The sequence below is a fragment of the Onychostruthus taczanowskii genome, unplaced genomic scaffold, assembly GCF_017590055.1.
Source record: "Onychostruthus taczanowskii isolate IOZ18803 unplaced genomic scaffold, ASM1759005v1 scaffold50, whole genome shotgun sequence".
Classification (NCBI taxonomy): Eukaryota; Metazoa; Chordata; class Aves; order Passeriformes; family Passeridae; genus Onychostruthus; species Onychostruthus taczanowskii.
The window spans coordinates 3,959,124-3,978,085 of record NW_024502569.1 but is presented as its reverse complement, the minus strand read 5'-3'; the positions used below and the strand labels follow the sequence as shown (position 1 = coordinate 3,978,085).

Genomic DNA, 18,962 nt, shown 5'->3' with positions numbered 1-18,962 from the left:
CAGTGAATGCGTCAAATGGGGCACTTGGCAGAGGAGTCAGTGATGTTCTTGATAATGAGTAAGAATCTTTTTATAATGCTTTTGTTGGCTTTTTTTTTCCCTCTTGGGGATTTCATGGGAAAGAAAGAATCCATTCAAAAGGGAATGTGTGTATTTTCACAGTTGGGCAGTAGATAGGTGTTGCTGGACTGTTAACGGTGTACTAAAATATATTTTCCTTCCTGTATCTTGTGTTTTCATCATAGCTATGTATCTTAAATGTGGAACACATAAGAGAGTCCAACACTTTGTCTCTGGTTTATCCTAGGCCTTTTTGAATATACTATTAAAAAAAAAAATCTGATTGCAAAGAAAAGATCTAAAACTTCTTGACATTGACCATGTCTTGATGTTTTTATTTAGCCAGGTAAGGATTTATACTGAAATACATGTCAAGATAGTTGATTTGATTTTCACTGTTTCTTTCCATCACTTTATAGGTTCTATATTGTTGATCTGAGTGAGGAGTTCTTTCATCACAAATTCAGGGCTCCTGTTTATGTAGTGCAGCACTGCAGATAGTGTGTAAATGTAAATGATGGCAATAAACTGCAGCATGTGGACGAAAACGTGCCACTCGTGTGGGGAACTGAGAACTTCCTAAAGTGCCTTTGCTGCTGAGGATAACGTAATGTGTAAATACATTGTCAGAAACCCTGGTAGTACTGGAGGGTTTGAGATCTGTGTAAAGTTCCAGTCACCTTGTGCTATAGTGCTCTATGATGTCTGTTCCATACTGTTGTTAATGTAGTGCTGTTTGCTCTAAAGCAGATTTACTGTTCCTGAGCCACAGGCATGCTTACATCACTGCTGGTTGAAGTCACTTACAGAATCATAGAGTGGCCTGGGTTGGAAGGAATTGTAAAGAACATTTAGTTCCAATGCCATTGCCATGGACACAGCACTTTCCACTAGGTCAGGCTGCCCTTGAACACTTCCATAACTTCTCTGGGCAACCCATTCCAGTGTCTCATTATCCTCACAGTGAAGAATTTCTTTCCAATATATAACCTAAACATACCCTCTTTCAGTTTAAAGCCATTCCCTCTTGTCTTTTCATTACATGTCCTTGTGAAAAGTCCATCTCTAGCTCTCTTGTTGGTCTCCTTTTGGTACTGGAAGTTGCTGTAAGATCTCCCTGTCCAGGATCCTGTCTTCATAGGACAAGGTGCTTTAGCCCCTCTAATAATCTTTGTGGCCCTCCTGGCATCCCTTCAGCAGGTCCATGTCCATCTTATGTTAACTTAGGCAAATAGCTTTCCCCATATAGTACACCTGTCCTGGTAACGAGACCATGAATGAATTGTATGTAGGTGAGCCTTTATAATGTATGTCTTTAATTTGTCTCTAAGCACATAAACGCTTAAGTGAGGACCAAGACCTTGGCCAACTGGTAGATTTTGCGAGCAGGTTAACTATAGGCCAGTATTTTTTTTGGACTAGGTGGTTACTGCACCAGTGGTTAGTGGAATCAAGGTCTGGGCATCTTAAAGTTGTGGTGTTCTGAGGGAGAATGAAGGGATGTGAGCAAGGCAGGTGGTGACAGTGAACAAGCAGGACACTGCTGTCTTGCCTTTGAGAAATCCGTGTGGTGACTTTAACAGTGTCTTGCTCTTTGTCTTTCTTATACATCACGGTTTATAATTGTGTCCTTGAGATAAAGAAGTATTTTTCTTCCTGTAAATTTTAATTGTCTAAAATATTTTGGCAAAAAAATGCATAGTAGCACCTCTTTAAAATTCTGGCAATAGTATCAGCATCCTCTAAGCAAGTGATCTGTTTTAGAGATCATTTTTATATAGTTCTTGCAGAAAGGGCATTAATGCAAAACCCCTTAATTTATAAAAAATTAGTGTATGACTAAATGCTAATCTGTAAGTCACAGTGCTCTCTTGGTGCTAGGAACTGGAATATTTTAATGGAATCATCTCGCTACTTAATTTTTGCAAGAGATTCTCATTGCTTTTTTTTTAGTCTGTTTTAGTGGGTTTCTGTTCAGTATTATTTAATTTGCTGTGAAGAATCTCAGAGGGATTTAAGACTGCTGTAATCTATTACATCATTTTTCCATCCCCACAGTCTTCAAGTGGGTAAATGTTACTTTCTCTGCTGATATTTCTATTTAAAAATTGATTATGAAATAACACAAGCTATTTTGTTACCTTGAAAAAAGCTAAGCTGTATCATGAAATATTTAGCACAAAATGGTTAAAACTGGCTGGATTCTACTCATGCATATTTTACTGAGTTTTTTTTAGCTGATCACTGAACCGAGCCCAACTTTTAATGCATATTTTTAATTATTCTGAAAGGCTGAGTTAGATTTCTCTTTGTTTGCAGAAAAAGCCACCTGAGTGTGCCAGGAAGTTAGAGAGCAGCTGTCTTCTCAGAGGCGTAGACAGTACGGATATTCCACGCTCCTTTTTAAATGGTAAGTTGTTCATGAGAGCTCTTGCTGAACGTTCCTTGTCACTTACTTTGCATTTGTGTAAATCTATTACAAATAGCTTGGATGACTGTGATAAGTCCCTCAAACTGAAGACCAGTGATGAATTTTAGAAACTTGTCCAGAAGGTTTTGAGTTAGCCTTTGGAAGGAGGTTGATATTTTTGTGATATTGAAGATGTGCTGTATTAGGCCCTGAAAAAAATGTCAAAAGCATTGTTCACCCAGGAGACTGGTAGCGTTTAAATACTAATCTTATTGTGTAGAAACCAAAATAAATTTACTTTATTCATGGTTGTTCATGAGCTACTGGATTTATAAATTTGCATCTGTTAATTACTTTTACCCTGTATAATCTGTATTTTGTTGATGTATTGTCTAAGAGATTTAAACTAAATCTGCTGAAGTTAAATGTTTGTTGGCATCAAAGTGCAATGGATAATAAAAGATTTGTATTTATTGATATTAAACTAGCTGTGTGGAGAAATATTTCCCTGCCCCCAGTCTGTCTCAGCTGCCACGCTCAACACCAGGGACCTTTAGATAAGGATTATCTGTTGGTGTTGCTGGAAGAGTAGCACTTCCCTCACTGTGTGACATAAGAGGTGGGACACACCTGGGGGTGCTAATGAAAGACTGTGGGCAAAGTGCAGACAATTTTGTTACAATGAGTAATTCTGATAAGTGTGTGCATGTGTGTATTTACAGGGAGCTGCAGCTTATTGGTATCTGCAGTGGGAGAGAGCAGGGGGAGAAGCTGAAGAGCAGATTTATTGTTCTTCCTCACCTGAAAGGGTGAGGTTAAAAGTAGTGTTAGCTGCCTGTAGGAGAGACTTCCTGCATTGCACGCTACAGTGCTGCCTTGGCCAGCAACCATGGCCAGCCTTGCTTCAAGGTCTCTGAGAAACAGCAAAGTATGCAGCAGTGCTTTAGGACACTGTTGTTTAGCATACTGTTCTCCTGTGTCCTAGAGCTGACTCTGTCTATATCCCTGGCTATGATCCTTCGCAACACTTTCCCACTCAGCTGAAATTCACTTATGCTTGTTTCAGTTTTGACTTCTGGGGATATGCTTGATGATACTCAAGGTGCTTTTCAGCATATATGTTCTGAAAGAGATTGTACTTTAAGTTAGGAAAAAGAAGAATTCTGGAAAATGTGTGCATTCACAATTTCAAGTAGGAAACTATTTTGAGTAATGAGAGAATAAGGAAGCAATATGGTGCACACTGCAGTGGAGAGATACAGCAATAGCTTTTGAAGGAGAAGGGTGAAAGAAAACCCACTCTTTCCCCCTTTACCCCTCTTGCATTACCCATTAAATGGAAAGGTAAATCAATGGTTACATACTGAAATTGTTCAGAAAAAAGATCTCTTGCTGTAAATGTAAAAAGTGGAGGAAGTGTGTCAGGGAAAGTAAGTAGTCTGTAGAAAAAAAAAAGGGTAAATCAAATGGACATATCCAAAATTGAAAATGTGCTTCACTACTAGATTATTAGATTAGCATATTACTTATTATTTAATGAAGCAGTGAATGTTACAGCACTGTTACATTTCAGTTGCGTTTGATGCTGCATGGGAACATCATCTCTTTTATTTACGGGGAGCTATAGAAATTAGTTACTACAGGAATAAGACCCTTGGTTTTGGAATATTTTACCTAGGTTATATATATTAATAAAACTTAAAAAATTATTTTGAGCTGTTTGCTGTTTATTTTTAGTGCAGTTTTATCAAGTGTTTTCTGTTTCTTTGTGCAGTTTAAGCCTAGCTTTCATGTAGAGTTTAATTGAAGTGTCAAATTTTTAACCAGTCTGGAGTTTAATGTAACTGATGGGTTTATAAAGACAATGCTGAACATACTTGAAAATATCATCAACCTTTAAGTTTTTTAAAAAATATTAAAACTTAATTCTAGTAAATGAATTCTAATTTTTGCTTGAACATTGATCATTCATGTATCACAAACGTTTGAATTGGACATACAACTTGGAAACTACCTGATCAATAAAACGTGACACTTGTACTTAAAATAATGGTTGATTTCTACAGAAATGTAATATATTTTCTTTTTAAATTTCTATTCAAATAATTTCACTTGCAAATCATAATAAAAATATTAAACAGCTTAATTCACCTGCATGTATAGTAAGGCATTTGAGTTTGAAATTAAGTCACTCATTTTATCTCTTGGATTATAGTTGTGCCTTGTCTTGCTTCTCTGGATTTCCTACTGTGTTTTGCTAACATAAATGCCCCCAAAGGTTGTCAGGTTGATAAAAACACTATATTAAATGTTTGTAAAAGTTGCGGATTGCTTAAAATGCCATAGTGTGTGAGTAGCATGCACTGGCTTTTCTAAACGTCCATTATAAACCTACAACACTATGGTACAAAAGTGTCTTCCACAAAGAAAGTTAAAGAGCATGCAGTGAGGAATGAAATACCAGATGCAAGGCTTGAAAACAGCCTCTGATGCTTACTAGCCCCAGCTGTCAATTCAATAGATTACCAGAAGGATTCTTTTGTCATCACATACAAGCAATTCTAAGAAATACACCTTTACACTTATTTTGGCAGATAAAAATACTGTGTATTCAGTTACGTTTTTTGAAAAAAAAAAGTTAAAATTATGTTTGTGATTGCTGTGTGGATAATACTCCAGTCTTTAGAAATACTTTTATTGGGAAAGCAGCTTGGATATTTTCAGTCAGGGTTAAACCAAATTTATGTGCCAAGACTTTTGCCTGTATTGTCTGACTTTTCAGTCGTATAATCTGGCTGCTAAATTATACAATTATTTAGTAACTTAAATGTTTGATTTAAAACAAACCATTAAAATAGTCCCCTGAAAACAAGAAGCGTTTCAGAATGGGGCAGACTGAGTGTGAAAAGTAGGTTGGGCAGGAGACAAATATTCTCTGGAGAATGGTGGAGGGTTTTTGGACTACTTGACCAGCCAAAAACTGCGGATCACTAATTGTGTAGTGGTGGATGGGGGGAGTAGCAGGACAGTGTTTTCCCAGTGGTCTCCCAGGGGTGAGAAAAAAACCTATGAGAAAGGCAAAAGTACTGCAGAATTCTTACATTGCAAACGGTAAAGCCAAAATGAGGTGGAACTGGTTTTGGGAGAGACTAACTTAAAACAGGATAGAGAAGTGATCACAGATTTTGATCTTCAGGTACATGCATTTTTGATGAGGCTTTTCTTGGTTTCTATCAGATTTTATTGTTAGGAGAGGCTGAATATTTTGGCTTAGCTCTTGCCTATCTGGGGTTAAACTCTTTTCAGTATGCACTTATTTACATTTTGGACTTGACTGCATGGAGTTGAATTAAATTGCAGCCTGGCAAAATGGGTGTGATGTTAGCGAATTTCTTCTGTGTATTAAAACTGGTGTCTGCACTGTGAGAGCCTTAGCATGCTCATCACATATAGGAATATTCTTTGTTATCACTGTCTGAGACTGGGAAATTTTCATTTCTGCAATAAATGCAGTCATTGGCCTCTTCTCTGAACTTTTCTGTGATTGGCATCATAATAACTTCCCTCTGAATTATGCAGCTAGTGCACAGGGATCTGCTTGAAGATGAGGTTTAAATCTTGGTTGCCTGTGCAATGATTAAATAAATCAGCTTCTAAATTTAACTGATGTAGTTAAATTACTTCTTGAACTGTGTGTAGATTAATCTCTAATGGCTTCATTTTTTCCATATGTGCTTGTAGTCTATGTAGATTACACTGATTATTTTGAAGCGTAGTTAAGAGCCATGTAAGTATTGATAGGTTTGTTACATAATTTGTTGGGGTGTATGGAAGATCCATGTAATCACAGATAACGTTAAATTACAGTCTTTGAGAGCTGGAGTCAATGTGTTTGTGCCTACAGTCACCCTGTCAGTCCATAAAAACAAACTGGTCTCCAGTCACAATGCGTTTTGCTTGGTTTGATGGGATTCTCAGCCTCAGGAAGGGTGCCAACAACCACAGCATTGCCCCTGGAGCCTCATCACAGAGATGGCAATAGCAGTCCTTTTCTGTTTATCAGCCAGTTGGTCACAGCTGTAGTTAAGAAATATATTCCTCTTGGATTGGGGGATCTCATCAGCTCAGTGGGTTTTAAACTAATAATTGCATTTCACAGGAGAAGATTTTATCACCAATATAACAGCAACAGCACTGCTGTGAGGGGGGCAAGTTTGGAGTAGGTTCACTTCAGAATTCAGCATCCTTCTTTGTTTCTGTTGTATATTTAAAGAGAAACAAAAGCTTCCTGAATATTAACATGCCAGGATTTAATTCCCCTCCACCCCCCCGCATTGTTTTCACTTCAGCATGTTTTAGGTTCAAAATCTACTTACTAGTGTTAAGAATGAACATCTAGGAAGTCTTTTGGTTCAAAGCAATTTAATGATAGGAAATAGTGAAAGTATTTTGATCCAGTATGCAAAATATTTTGAGGCAAGGTTCACTACTAACCATTGTGGAACTGGAGGGGTGAAAAACATCAGTTGGGTTTTAATTTCTTTGGAAATAGGTGCCCTAATTGATTTCCAACTGCTTTCTTTAAGTTTACAAGAGACTGCTGTGATCATCAGAATCTAGATGGCTGCCCTTTCTTTTTTAAATTCAGGAAAAAAATTAAAGCATACTTCATCAATACTCATTGCAGTGTTATACTTTTGCTTGTAAATAAAGCATTAACATTTAAAGCTTCCTTGTTTATTATTCGGTTTGTGTATTTCATGAAATGGTCATTTCATGAAAATGCTCAAGCAAGGTCATCCCAGAGCACATGGCACAGGGTTGTGTCCAAATGGTTCTTGAACATCTCCAGTGAGGGAGAGTCCACACCCTCCCTGGGCAGCCTGTTCCAGTGTGCAGTCACTGCACACTGGAGTCCTTCCTCATGTTCAGGTGAAACTTTCTGTGCATCAGTTTCTGCCCATTGCCTCTTGTCTGTTTGTTTGGCGCCACTGAAAAGAGCCTTCAAGATAAAACAGACTGCCCTGAAATTATCTGGTTGCACCTACAAGGTGGCCTCAGCTTTGCATTAAAACAGTTTAAAATGAGGCATTAAATGGCTCCTTACACTTCAAAAATAGAGCACTGAGTCTTTGCAGGTAGCTACCTGGTCTGTAATCTGTCAGCATTTAGTAAGCTAGGTGCATTTTCCTTATTGTGTGGGGAGAAGCAGCATTTACTTCTAAGGGTTTGTGGAAAGAGTTAACATGCTATGGGGTGTGTTGGAAGAGTTTTGATATTCAAATAAGAACACAGCCTTTGAACACTGACAGTGACAGTGGGAGGGGAGTTTGGAATGTGTCTGGGGAGTAGATAGGAAAGGGGGAGCATGCCATTCTTTTAGTTACTGGACTCTTTCTTCTGAGAGTAAGAAACAGTCTTTAAAAATCTGTCTCTGAATAGTAAAAAGTTTCAATAATTTTAAAAAAAATGTTTTGTACCAAATAGGGCAAACACTGGATTGTAAAACTGCAGGGGTGAAAGGATAGTCAAAAGGATTAGTTTGTATCTCTCCTCTTAGCTACCAATGCCTCCAACTCTTGTTGGACCAGCTGGCAACTTCCAAAGAAACAGTGAGACATGGCATGGCAGAAGTGAGGTGTGGAGAGCAGAGTCCAGGCGAGTAGAGGAAAGTGGCTGTCGGGCGTGTGAAGGACACAAATCTTGATTGCTGTGTCAGCAACTATGCACAAAGCAGCGATGCTGGATGTGGAGGAGGAGATAAAGCACTAGCAGCAGGACTCCTATAAAGAAGGAGACAGTTGGACTGTGGCTCAAAGATATGGGCAGGGCATCTTATCATCAGTATAAAACTGAGTGGCTTCAGGTGTTTGGCTGTGGGATGCTGATCAATGCAATTGGGAAATATGGAAGTGATCAGTTCAACATGCAATCTACCTGTTTGCATTTTATGACTAGTGATTAATGGTAAACAGGTAAAGAAATATTCTCTTCTCTGTGAATTATAAAATCAATTTGGATTTAATTTGGATTTTGGATTGAAAACATAGAGAAAATGGTTCCTTAATTTTTTTTAATGGTTTGTCCTTGATTCTATCTTAGTCTCTTGGAAAGAAAAAAGGGACCTTCACAATTTACCAGGAGCTAAGGGCAGCTACTTTACTTGAAATGTGATGGTACCTTTCATTAGATGGAGACTTCTTGTTCCTGAGAAGAGGATACTAATTTTTGTCTTGAGTTGCTATCCATGCTTCTGTTTCAGAGTACTGTGTATTTATTTAAAAAGTACATATTTAATATTTCATTCTTTAAAAATAAATTTGGTTTTAAATATTTATAAGTATATGCTCCTTGTTTCTTTTTATAAGCAAACCACAGAAATCAATGTGTACCAGGTTAGCATTCATGAAAAGCATGTTTTTCAGAAATAGATGGAAAGGATACAGACATAAATGACTTATGTGGCTAACATGATAAGCAGAATTTGTAATGCACACATGGGATATCTGTTTTTCTTCTGTTCAGTAAATTTTTTGTTGACCTACTCTGAGTTTGCTGAGATGCCTACATGGTTTTGGGAAATGTGTCAGCAGAAAGTTCCCGAAAATTGCAAGAGTTCCGAGCTCTTTAGTGTCATTGGTTTGTGTTCCTACTAATAAGATGGACTGGGACTAGAGAGAATGACTTCTGAGGAACCAGCTGAGGGTACTACGTGTAATCTTCGGGAAGAAGGTACTTTATTATTCTGTCTACAACTTCCTTGTGAGGGGGGTGGAAAGGGAGGTGCTGATCCAGCCTGTGTCAGGTGTCCAGTGATGCCTGGGGATGACATAAAAAGCTGCATTAGGGAGGTCTAGATTGAATGTTAGGAAACAGTTGTTCACTGAGAGTTGTGGTCAAGCACTGGAACCAGCTCTACAGAAAAGTGGTTGTGACCCCAAACCCTTCAAGAGTTCAAGAAGCATTTGGACAACAGTTTAATTAGCTGGATTAACTTTGGGGTTGCCCTGTATGGTCAGGAGCGGAACTGGACTATCCTCATGGTTCCTTTCCAACTCAGCATATTCTATGAAGTAAAATCCTTTTAATGTGACAATATTGGTGCCATTTCTTGTAGGAGGCAGTTGCTAATCTTTCAGTTTTGTTACCTAGTCATTTATGCTTAGCTTGCTGTTCGCCTACACAACTAAACACTGTAACTGGGTATGAAATGGGAGTTCAGCTTGAATTGCTTTGTTTTTTGGTTTTCTTTTTTTCTTTTGTCCTGAAGCAGATTGTGTGCTTTCACTATCACTTCCATGCTCTCAGATATAGGGGTAGTAATTCCATAAACTGCTTTGACTTCTTTCCCCTGGATTCGATTTTTGCTGACTTCCAATCTGATTCCAGCGCGAGAAGCAGCTCAGCCAGGAGCAGCAGCTATAACAGCACAAATGTTGAAACAGGAATGGGAAAAGGAATCCATTTAATTAAATCAAGGAGCGGTTGGCTTACAGCTGTCTTCAAAAGCACAACTTTAAATGGAGCGGATCTTCAGGCAATGACTGGGTTTTTCTTCTGAGAAGGAAACATGATTCATCTTGTGGTTGAAACATTTGTTGCTAAGTATTTATGTGATCTAGGTCCAATTTCTGATCCTTCTACAGGTCTTGATGATGCTGACCAGCACACAAGTGGCTCTAGTGCCTCTCAGCAGTATAAATGAGATGCTGCTTCTTGCCTTTCTCATGTTTGGAGAGTAAGTTTAATGCCAGGGTGTACAGATACTGTAGGAGTGCAGGTGTTGGGTAACCTTACTGTAATAGGCTTGGTGACACTCCTTGGCAGTTGCAGCCTTGCTAGATTTAGGCAGTGTATTCCTCTTTCAGTGGGTTTTAGTTGGCTCTATGGCCAGGATTTTGCTGTGTGTTTGACTGACAGTTAGTGAGGAAGATGAGATCCTTCCCAAAGGATTGGGAGGCTGAGTGCATTATAGGGAGTGAGAGGATCAAGGTAACTCTGACTCCTGTGTATATTTTTTTTATTCCTCCCTTTTCTATGGAATGTTCATTTGTAAGTATTGGAAGGAAGCATAATTAAAAAATACTGTGACATAGTTTCAGCCCTAAGATGATTCTTTTTCTTTCTAACCTGTATTTGTCTCTCTTCTTACATCCTGACAAAATTAAAACAAAATAAAACTAATCTTTTTCAGCCTTTATATAGTAAATTAAAGCATGCTGAAACAACATTGTATGATGTATTATGCTGTAGGTCTGGTTTGGACCCAGGATGATATTTATGATGCAAATTCCCCAGATGTGAAGTATATGAACTCTTTCAGATGAGTGTAAAACCAAAACGTTGTCTGTATGGACATATGTGACAGTGTCAGCATCTGATGGTCCAAGGACTGGGAGAGCACTAGATTGGAACAAATATTCCTGTTTCCCTACAAAAAAGAGTGTATGCAAGATGGACTCAGGATCATCACCAGCAGCTATTCTGCTCTGAAGGTGCTTATGCTCCTATTGTACTACACAACTTGCTAATGCAGATGCAGTCTCTGTGAAGTCTTTGAACATCCCCAGAGGCTCACAGATGAAAAAACTGATGGCTCTTGTTGTTCTTTATTGTGGACTCCATGTATTTTGATGGTTTGTGCATTTATTATTCTATGTAAGACTGTTTTCCTCCAAGTTCACACTTAGCATTCACCCACACTTGGCATTGACTAAAAGAAGAGAATTACAAACATAACTATAAATTAGTGTGATGCTTTCAAGTACTCAGTGTTAGGTTCTGAAATAAATTTCATAGTTCCTTATAAAGCTAAGTTTACACTTTCTGTGCATATATATATATATATATCTATATATCTATATCTATCTATATATATATATATATCTTGAAGAAAGACAAAAGTTTCCACAAGGGGTATTTTAATGCACTGATTTGAAATACAGGAATAAAGCAGATTTAAAGAATTTAATGTTGTCATTGATAACCTCTGCATCCCCAGTAATCTTAGCTGTGATTTGATGATTTTTAGCTAGGAGAAAAAGTTGCATAAGCCTCTTCTTAGTGATTATTTGTATGTTGTAAGAATGCCTTTTTTTTTGTTGAAGCTGTTTTCTGGAGCACTTCTATCCTGCCAGCTCCATGGAGATGTGTTGATACAATGCCAGATTTCATGGAACACAACTTTCTTTCCAGCCTTCAAGTGTTGAAAGGGGATTTTTACCGAAGACTAACTGCTGAATTCTGTCTGAGACTCACTATGGTTTTACAGTAGCTTATTTGTCTCACAATGGGAGTTACTGTATGTGTAAGGAGGAAATCTCTTTAATGCTGAAAATGAGGTTTTGTATGCCAGTGTTACTGTATCAAAGCATGTTACTTGTAGTACTGCCTGACGCTGATTTTGGCTTTAACACCCCCCCAAGAAAACGCCAACAAAAAAAAGCAAAACCAAAAAAAACCCACAAAACTCCAACACAAAATGCTATTAAAACCTCAGAACAGCAGAAAAAGAAAAATCTGAGGCAAACATTGTGTTGAATTATTAAGAAGGTAATGGTGGGTAGAACCTTGACATCTCAATTTGTGGTTCTAGCAGAAGAGAGGATCTGTCATAGAAGAGGCAGAAACACCAAGAGAGGAAGTGATGTTTTGTACCTGCTTACAATCTTAGTGTGCCTTACGTATTAATAACAAATATATCAAGTGTATTTAGATTTAAGTTTTTTACTGTGGTTTTATTTCTTTTAGTATTCTCTTTCTGCTGAGAGGTATAAATAGATATCTGCCCATGTAAATTAGTTTTGAGAAAATGTCTTCAGTACTGATAAGGGCAGAAAAAAAGAGTATGGTCTGTCTTGAGTTCTGCTGGACCCCGTGTTACTCGCTTGTGGTTCAGTTGTTGGGGTACAGGGAGCTCCTGTACCTCTGGTAACTGGATGTTCTGCTATCATCTGTAACTGTTACTATTTCATTTTATGAACTGAAAAATTACACATTGCTTATTTCTCACATGTTAAGCAGGAATGGTTTCTGTGATTAACTTGAAGATGTTCTGTGATTAACTTGAAGATGTTAACTGTGTGGAGGAGAGCGAGGAAGATTAGCTGGGAGAGGGAAATATCATCCTTAGTGCTCAGGTTACTGTGCACAGGCAGATAATGTGTGGGAAAGACATAAAATATGTCCCCACCCTGGGAAAATCTCTGACTAGAGCTCAGCCTTCTTTAGGCATCAGAGTGAAATAACCACAACACAAAACCCCTTGTATTAACACAAAAACCCTTGTCTTAACAGGGGACTTTCATAAGGCTGCTTGAGCTTTGTGGTGATTTTTCTGGGGGGTGGTGGGTTGGCTTTTTTGTGTTGTTTCTTTGTTATTTTTTTAAATTGTTTTTTTTTGACTGTCTTGAGTGTTGCTTTCTGTCACTCGTAGTATCTTTCTTGATTTATATACCAGTCCTTGATCACATAGCACTTTGTGATAATGCTGTAGTACAGTAGCTACCAGAAGATGGACTTTGTGGGAACAGATGGCACACTTGGCTCAGGATAAAAATAGTTGGGAATTTTCAATTCACTTAGACTCAGCTGTTGAATACAGACACAAAATATTTAGTTCAGTTTTTCCACGAAAGCACCCAAAATAAATCTGGTTTTCCCTCACATAGGTTAGTTGCCATTTCCAGGTTTCTGGTATATAGGTAAAGTCAGGTGTTGGTAGGAGTGTCAAAATCAAGAAAATTTTTGGTGTGGGTGTAAAGCTTCACCTGGAGGAACTCCAGGGATGTTGCTTTATTTTGTAAAAATTTAAACGTTCATGGGCTGTCCATGTGTTTCCTGACACACACCAGGAAGTTTCTGCTGCTGTTGTGTGGCTGTTCAGATGGATATTAAAGTTGCTTTGACTGCAAAATATTTTAAGGATTGTGATACATAGTGTGGTAGCCTGGAAAAGCATCATTGCAGGTGTTTCCCAGTGGTAAAGTCTTTCCTGCCTGCTGAGAACTGGGAGTAGAGGAGGTTTGTTGGGAGTAGAGGTGGAGAAAGTATAACGGCAATTCAACATTAATCTTAAGTGCTTTTTCTTTTGCTGTTTGACCTACATTATTGGTCTCTTCCATCATCTCTGTGTATCATATGTATAATAAATGTGTATAAATTGTGTGTGTATATATAGAACATAAATGTACACAAAGTGTACTTCTGTGTATATGCATATATGACATCCAGAGGGTTTCTTGTACAGAAAAGGACTATAAGAAAACTTGACACTTCTCTGTGATATTTTAAATTTTGGATTAACTGAATTATGTGAAAATGTAAAACTTCCTTCCATGTGACATTTTAGAGCAACTGCTGGGAATAAAAGAGTTTAAGAACATATTTTTTTTTCTGGAAAAATCCTGTTTTAAAAGGTTTTTCATGGTGAATATTAGATATGGGAAATTGGGAACACTGTGTATTGCCATAAAATGGATATTGTTTGACAAAAAATTCGAATCCTTGATCCCTTTTTTACTTTCCCTTCCAATTTAAGGTTAATTGGAATTCTGAGAAACAAATTACTGAATTTGCTTCTGGTTTAGCTTGAGGTCATTGGAGGATCTGCATGGCATGTTGTCCCTGCAGGAGGGCTGCTGAGGCCTCACCAGGTGGCCTTTATCACATGGACTGTGACCCAGACAGTTATTTCAAGCACTTTAAATCCAGTAAGGCTCTGCTAAATGGGATCAATGTAAGTCAGCAAGCCTAGCTGCAACTTAGGTTTTCCTCATATAAATCAAGGCATTTGCTTCTGATAACCCTTGCTGTTTGTGAAGGAGGAAGGCTGGGACAAATGTACTTTAAATGGTCTGCAGGAGTTATTTGTACGTTATTGTAGTCTGAAACACTAAGAAAAGGTTTGTTTAAAATTGTTTCAATATTCTGAGTTCTTCCAGCATCAAATTGTCTGAAGCAGTGTAAAGGAATTATAGGGTAATGGTTCGTGTCACAGAATTTTTCCATTTCTATAGTGTAGATAGAATGCTACTGTATATAACTCTAAACTCCTAAAAGAATGTGCATCAGATAGCCAAAACAGGCTTAAAGTAAGCATTGCAAGGAGTTTAATGCCGTCATTCAAGAGACTGTTGAAAGAGTCATACTTAGAGTAGTTTCTTAGTGGTGTCTCCTAAACTGAGACATGAAAAGCCATGCTTTGTCTTATTGTCAGCTGAAGAAGGAGTTAGTTTGTAATGATGCTTTTTGGACTGCAGTAGATGGGTAGGAGCAAAGAAATTTTCTTCAGGTGGTGGGATTGTTAATTAAGTACCAATGTTTATTCAATAGCCATTCTCTTGGTTTTGTCATATTCTTTTAAAATTATTATTTGTTGCTTTGTGGTATTACTATGCTAGAAAAATTAAGAGGTACTAAACAGGTGGGAATCAATAGTGTGGCAGTACACAGTAAGTTACTTCAACCATTATTTACTTTTAAGGCTTAATTTATGTTAGCTAGTTCATGGGAATACTTCTGGGGTTTGAGATAGTGGCCTGTAGACATATTCTCAACTGTCTGGGCTGCTGAGTTTTGCTGTGGAAAGTGAGAACTGTGTGGCTCTGTCTGCATAGCAAACTCTGCTCACATCTGATTAAGATCCAAGCCTGTTTCCAGATGACATCTGGAAACATTTCGACCTGCTAGTGGAAGGCTGTTCCTGACCTAATTAGCTTGGTGGTATAACTAGCTCTCTGCTGCTTTGTGATTTTGTTCCTTTTGACTTCATCTGGTTTACACTACTCACTGAATGTTACCATGTAGGGTACTAAAGGTCAAAACAAAATTAGATTTTACAATCTGCTGCTCTTCCAGTCAGTGTTTCGGTACTTCTAAATTTTCATACATGTAATCATTAGGTATTCCAAGTACAAAGAGCTGAATAATTCAGCAGCCGTATGGCTCGCACATGTCAAGATGATACAAAAAGGGGGGGTGATCAATCTAAGTCTTCTTTCCTGTGCTGTAGGACAAAGCACAGCTTCCTCCTCTTTCTGTTCTGTTTCTCCTAGCTCTGGCTGGGTGCTTCTTTTCAAGAAAGAGCTGGTATTTTTAAAGGGTAAATGCCACTTGAGAGGTAGACATATAGTGTAGTAAGGTATTTTATATTTTCATTTCTTCCAACCCTGCTTAAAAAACAAAAGGCTACTACTGTTTCTTTATATGCACAAGCAAAGTATTTTTTAGTTGCTGTACCAAACTGGACAAATGAAATTTAAACGAGCTCCAGCAAATGCATAGTGTGCATCTTTGCTGTAAAGACAAATAATAAAATTAAAGGGAAACAAATGGTGACTCAGTTCAAGACAGAAAGGTCATATGAATGAAAACCGTGTTTTCGGTGCGGCATAAGTACTTTGTGATTGAAACAAGTCCGTTCTTAAGATAGCAAAAATGAAACAAATGCTCTTACATCATTTGAAAAGAGGTTTTTTTCTTTTCTCAAGTGCATGCATAACATTTACACTGTATTTGGTGTTAGTTTAGCAGTGTTAGGTTGAAATTGTAAAATTGATAGTGGTGGTAAGGTTTTTATTATTTTTTTAAAATGTATGAATGCAGTGGAGCAGATGTTCAGAACAGCATGGAATATTCCTTGTTCCCCATCCCACCATCTCTTTCACACTGAGCCATCTGGAAGGGACTAGGAGCAGGATGAGCAGCCATCATGCTAAGAACAAGATTAACGTGTCGGCATCTTTTGTTGATACTTTAAACTGGTCACTGTTTGTTCAGCGGAAAGAAACAATGGGAGGTCTCATGACTCCCTGTGTGCTAAGATCATTCATGTGGCTATGGAAAGAAGGCAGAAGAGAAAATGTCATTTATATTGAACAATTAATAAATTTAATGGTAGTCAGGCTGGACTTAGATCCATACAGGCAGAAAACCAACTTTTCTCCCATTCAGCTGTATTGATGTATTGATGGCCACTTTTTACCATTAAGCTCAGTGTCAAGTAATAGCATTCTGTTAAAACAGATTCAGATTTACTTGTTTGGGAAAAGACTCTGTACATGTGTTTCAGTTCATGCTCTTAATGAGCTTTATTTTTTTACCCTGAATTTTTCTTTTTTACAGAAATAAGTATAGCATGTGCGGATGTCTTTCGGTTTACTCAGTTGGATTTCTTTAGTACCCTTTAGTCTTACATCTCTTGAGACAAAGTGTAAATGTTCTGGCTTAATGAACAAAGTTTTGGTTGGAGAAAAGACAGCTTGTGGTTTAGAAGGAAGGGACTTTAGTCATGTGTGAAGGTGTCCTGGATCATCTGTATTCTGAAACAGAATGAGTAGAAAAGGGTGGGTGGATCTGATGCTGACAGAGTGATTGCATTCAGTGCAGCAAGCTATTGTCTTGTGCACTCTGTGAACTTCTGTTGGATTTCAGGTAAGCAGATTTGTTTCTGAATAGATATCTGAGTAACACCGAGTGTCAAGGAAGTCTGAAATGTGTTAGTGAAGGAGAAATTGGATTTCAAAGCTTACTACGTAGGTTCAGTGGTACCACAGTGTATTTCTTGCATTGTTTTGTGTTTCTTTCAAAGAAGAGAATATTAAGGAATGGAAATCTGAAATCAGATTCAGGAAGGCTATTTCAAAATGAGATGCTTAAAATCTGAAACTACTACTGTAGTGCTGTAAGCTGTTCTAAGGGAGAAGATAATCAGAAGAAAGTGACACAATTCAAGATACCAGCTTTCAGATCTCTGTTTTCAGCATAAAGATAAGCATGAGAAAAGTAAGAGAGGGTAAAACTAGTTAAGGGTTATGCATAGATGTTCTGGGGAAAGCTTATTCTATGAAGAAAAGGGGTGATGGAATTAAGTAAATATTCATGTTTAAAAAAAAGTACTTCAGTATGACAAATATACTGTGTATATGCTTCTCCTGTATTTTTATGAAAATATTAAGGCATGTTTAAAAAGTATAAAGATTTAAGTGACAGGAGTTAAAAAATCCAATGCAATTTACTGGCAAAGATATTTGCATATTGGGCAGTGGAAAAAGTGCTGTGAGTATAATGGCAAAGTCCATTAATTTGAATAGTGAGAACTTAATACAGGAGATGCATTCTGTATTCCATAGTTATTTTGCAGTTGGGCTTGAAAAGTTGCCTACTTGGAAATTGAGATAAAGCAGTGTTAACTTTTCATTAAGTGACTTCATTAGCAGAGAGTGAGAAATGCTTTTATTTCTTCCTTGAACAAGGATGAAGCAATTTAATTGGGTGAGATGTATGTGATCCCTTATTTTGGAGCAGGAGATGAAACTTCATCATAATCTGTACTTCCTGATGATAAGCTTTTTATTTTCTTAAAAACTGCTGTGAAAAGTGTTGTGAATGGGAAGAATTATTCTTGGGATTGTGGCTTTGAAATGTTACAGTTCTGTTGAGAGGAAAAAGTTAATGCAATAACTTTGAAGTGGTCCCTCAGTCTTATTGGGGGACTCTTACTTGGCAGTAAACTGTAGACACAAGTATTTAAGTAGGAGCTGATGAGATTTTGACACTATCAAAGATGTCAGGTGACCAAAGATCATCTTGAGCTACAGTGGGCAGGTAATGCAAACATGGGGTTGTAGAACAAATGGGAAAAGACCCCAAAATACTCATCCTGGAAGCTGTAGAGAAAATAAGTCAAATTCTGACATCATAGATGTTGATATTAATTTAAAGCCTTTTATATTACAGTCTGTAGTGTCAAAGAAAGAATAGCTACTTAAAAATTTTAGGTTGAATGATCCTCAGGGCCTCTTTTCCTGCATTTGTGAATGTTATCTGTTCTATGCATGTTTATAGTTAATCTGAAATATTGAGAATAAATGTAAAGTACCTGTAAATGTTCACTACTGTGAAGATCTGTTCACTTTTTTCTCTCCCAACTTTTTAATTAATGGAAGTTCCTGAATTAATGCCTTCACCATTTAATGGTTCTGCAAACTTTTGTGTTGCAGGCCCACTCTGTTAATAGAGGTAGCTATTGTTCTGTTTCTTACAAGTCTTTTGGAGATATGAAGGGATGACTAGGAAAATGTACATCCATACAATGTTAGATTGCAGATAAGCAAAACTAATTACCATCCTTCTCCTGTTGTCCTTTCTCTCGTCATTACTTAATGTCTTGATTTCCTTCATAATATCACTGGACCATAAAATCTGCCCTGAAGATCTCAGCACAGACAAAAATTCTGCCAAAAAAAGAAAAGAAAACAAAACAACCGTCCAAGTTGGTGAACCTTCAGAAACAGCTCATTGCAACAGACATTGAAGAGCTCTATTAAAGAAAGAAAATAGCTTTAGGAATTTCTGTGCCCTTTTCATCATTGCTGGTACATAGATTGGTATGATGCGCGAGGAAGATGAGAAGTGGTGGTCTGATGCTGAGAGGAAAAAACCTGCTTTCATTCCAGCCTTGCCTCTCGTCCCTTTCACGCAGACCTGGCAA

At 37.7% G+C, this 18,962-nt stretch overlaps 1 protein-coding gene across 1 annotated transcript in view; it reads left to right on the top strand.

The window, feature by feature from the left end:
• The window catches only part of WASF3 (WASP family member 3), a 63,444-nt gene that overhangs the window by 16,456 nt on the left and 28,026 nt on the right, over positions 1–18,962 (top strand). Inside the window, exon 2 of the mRNA XM_041416059.1 lies at positions 2,380–2,470. The gene's annotated coding sequence lies outside the window, so the exon portion shown is untranslated. The remainder of the gene's footprint in view (positions 1–2,379; positions 2,471–18,962) is intronic.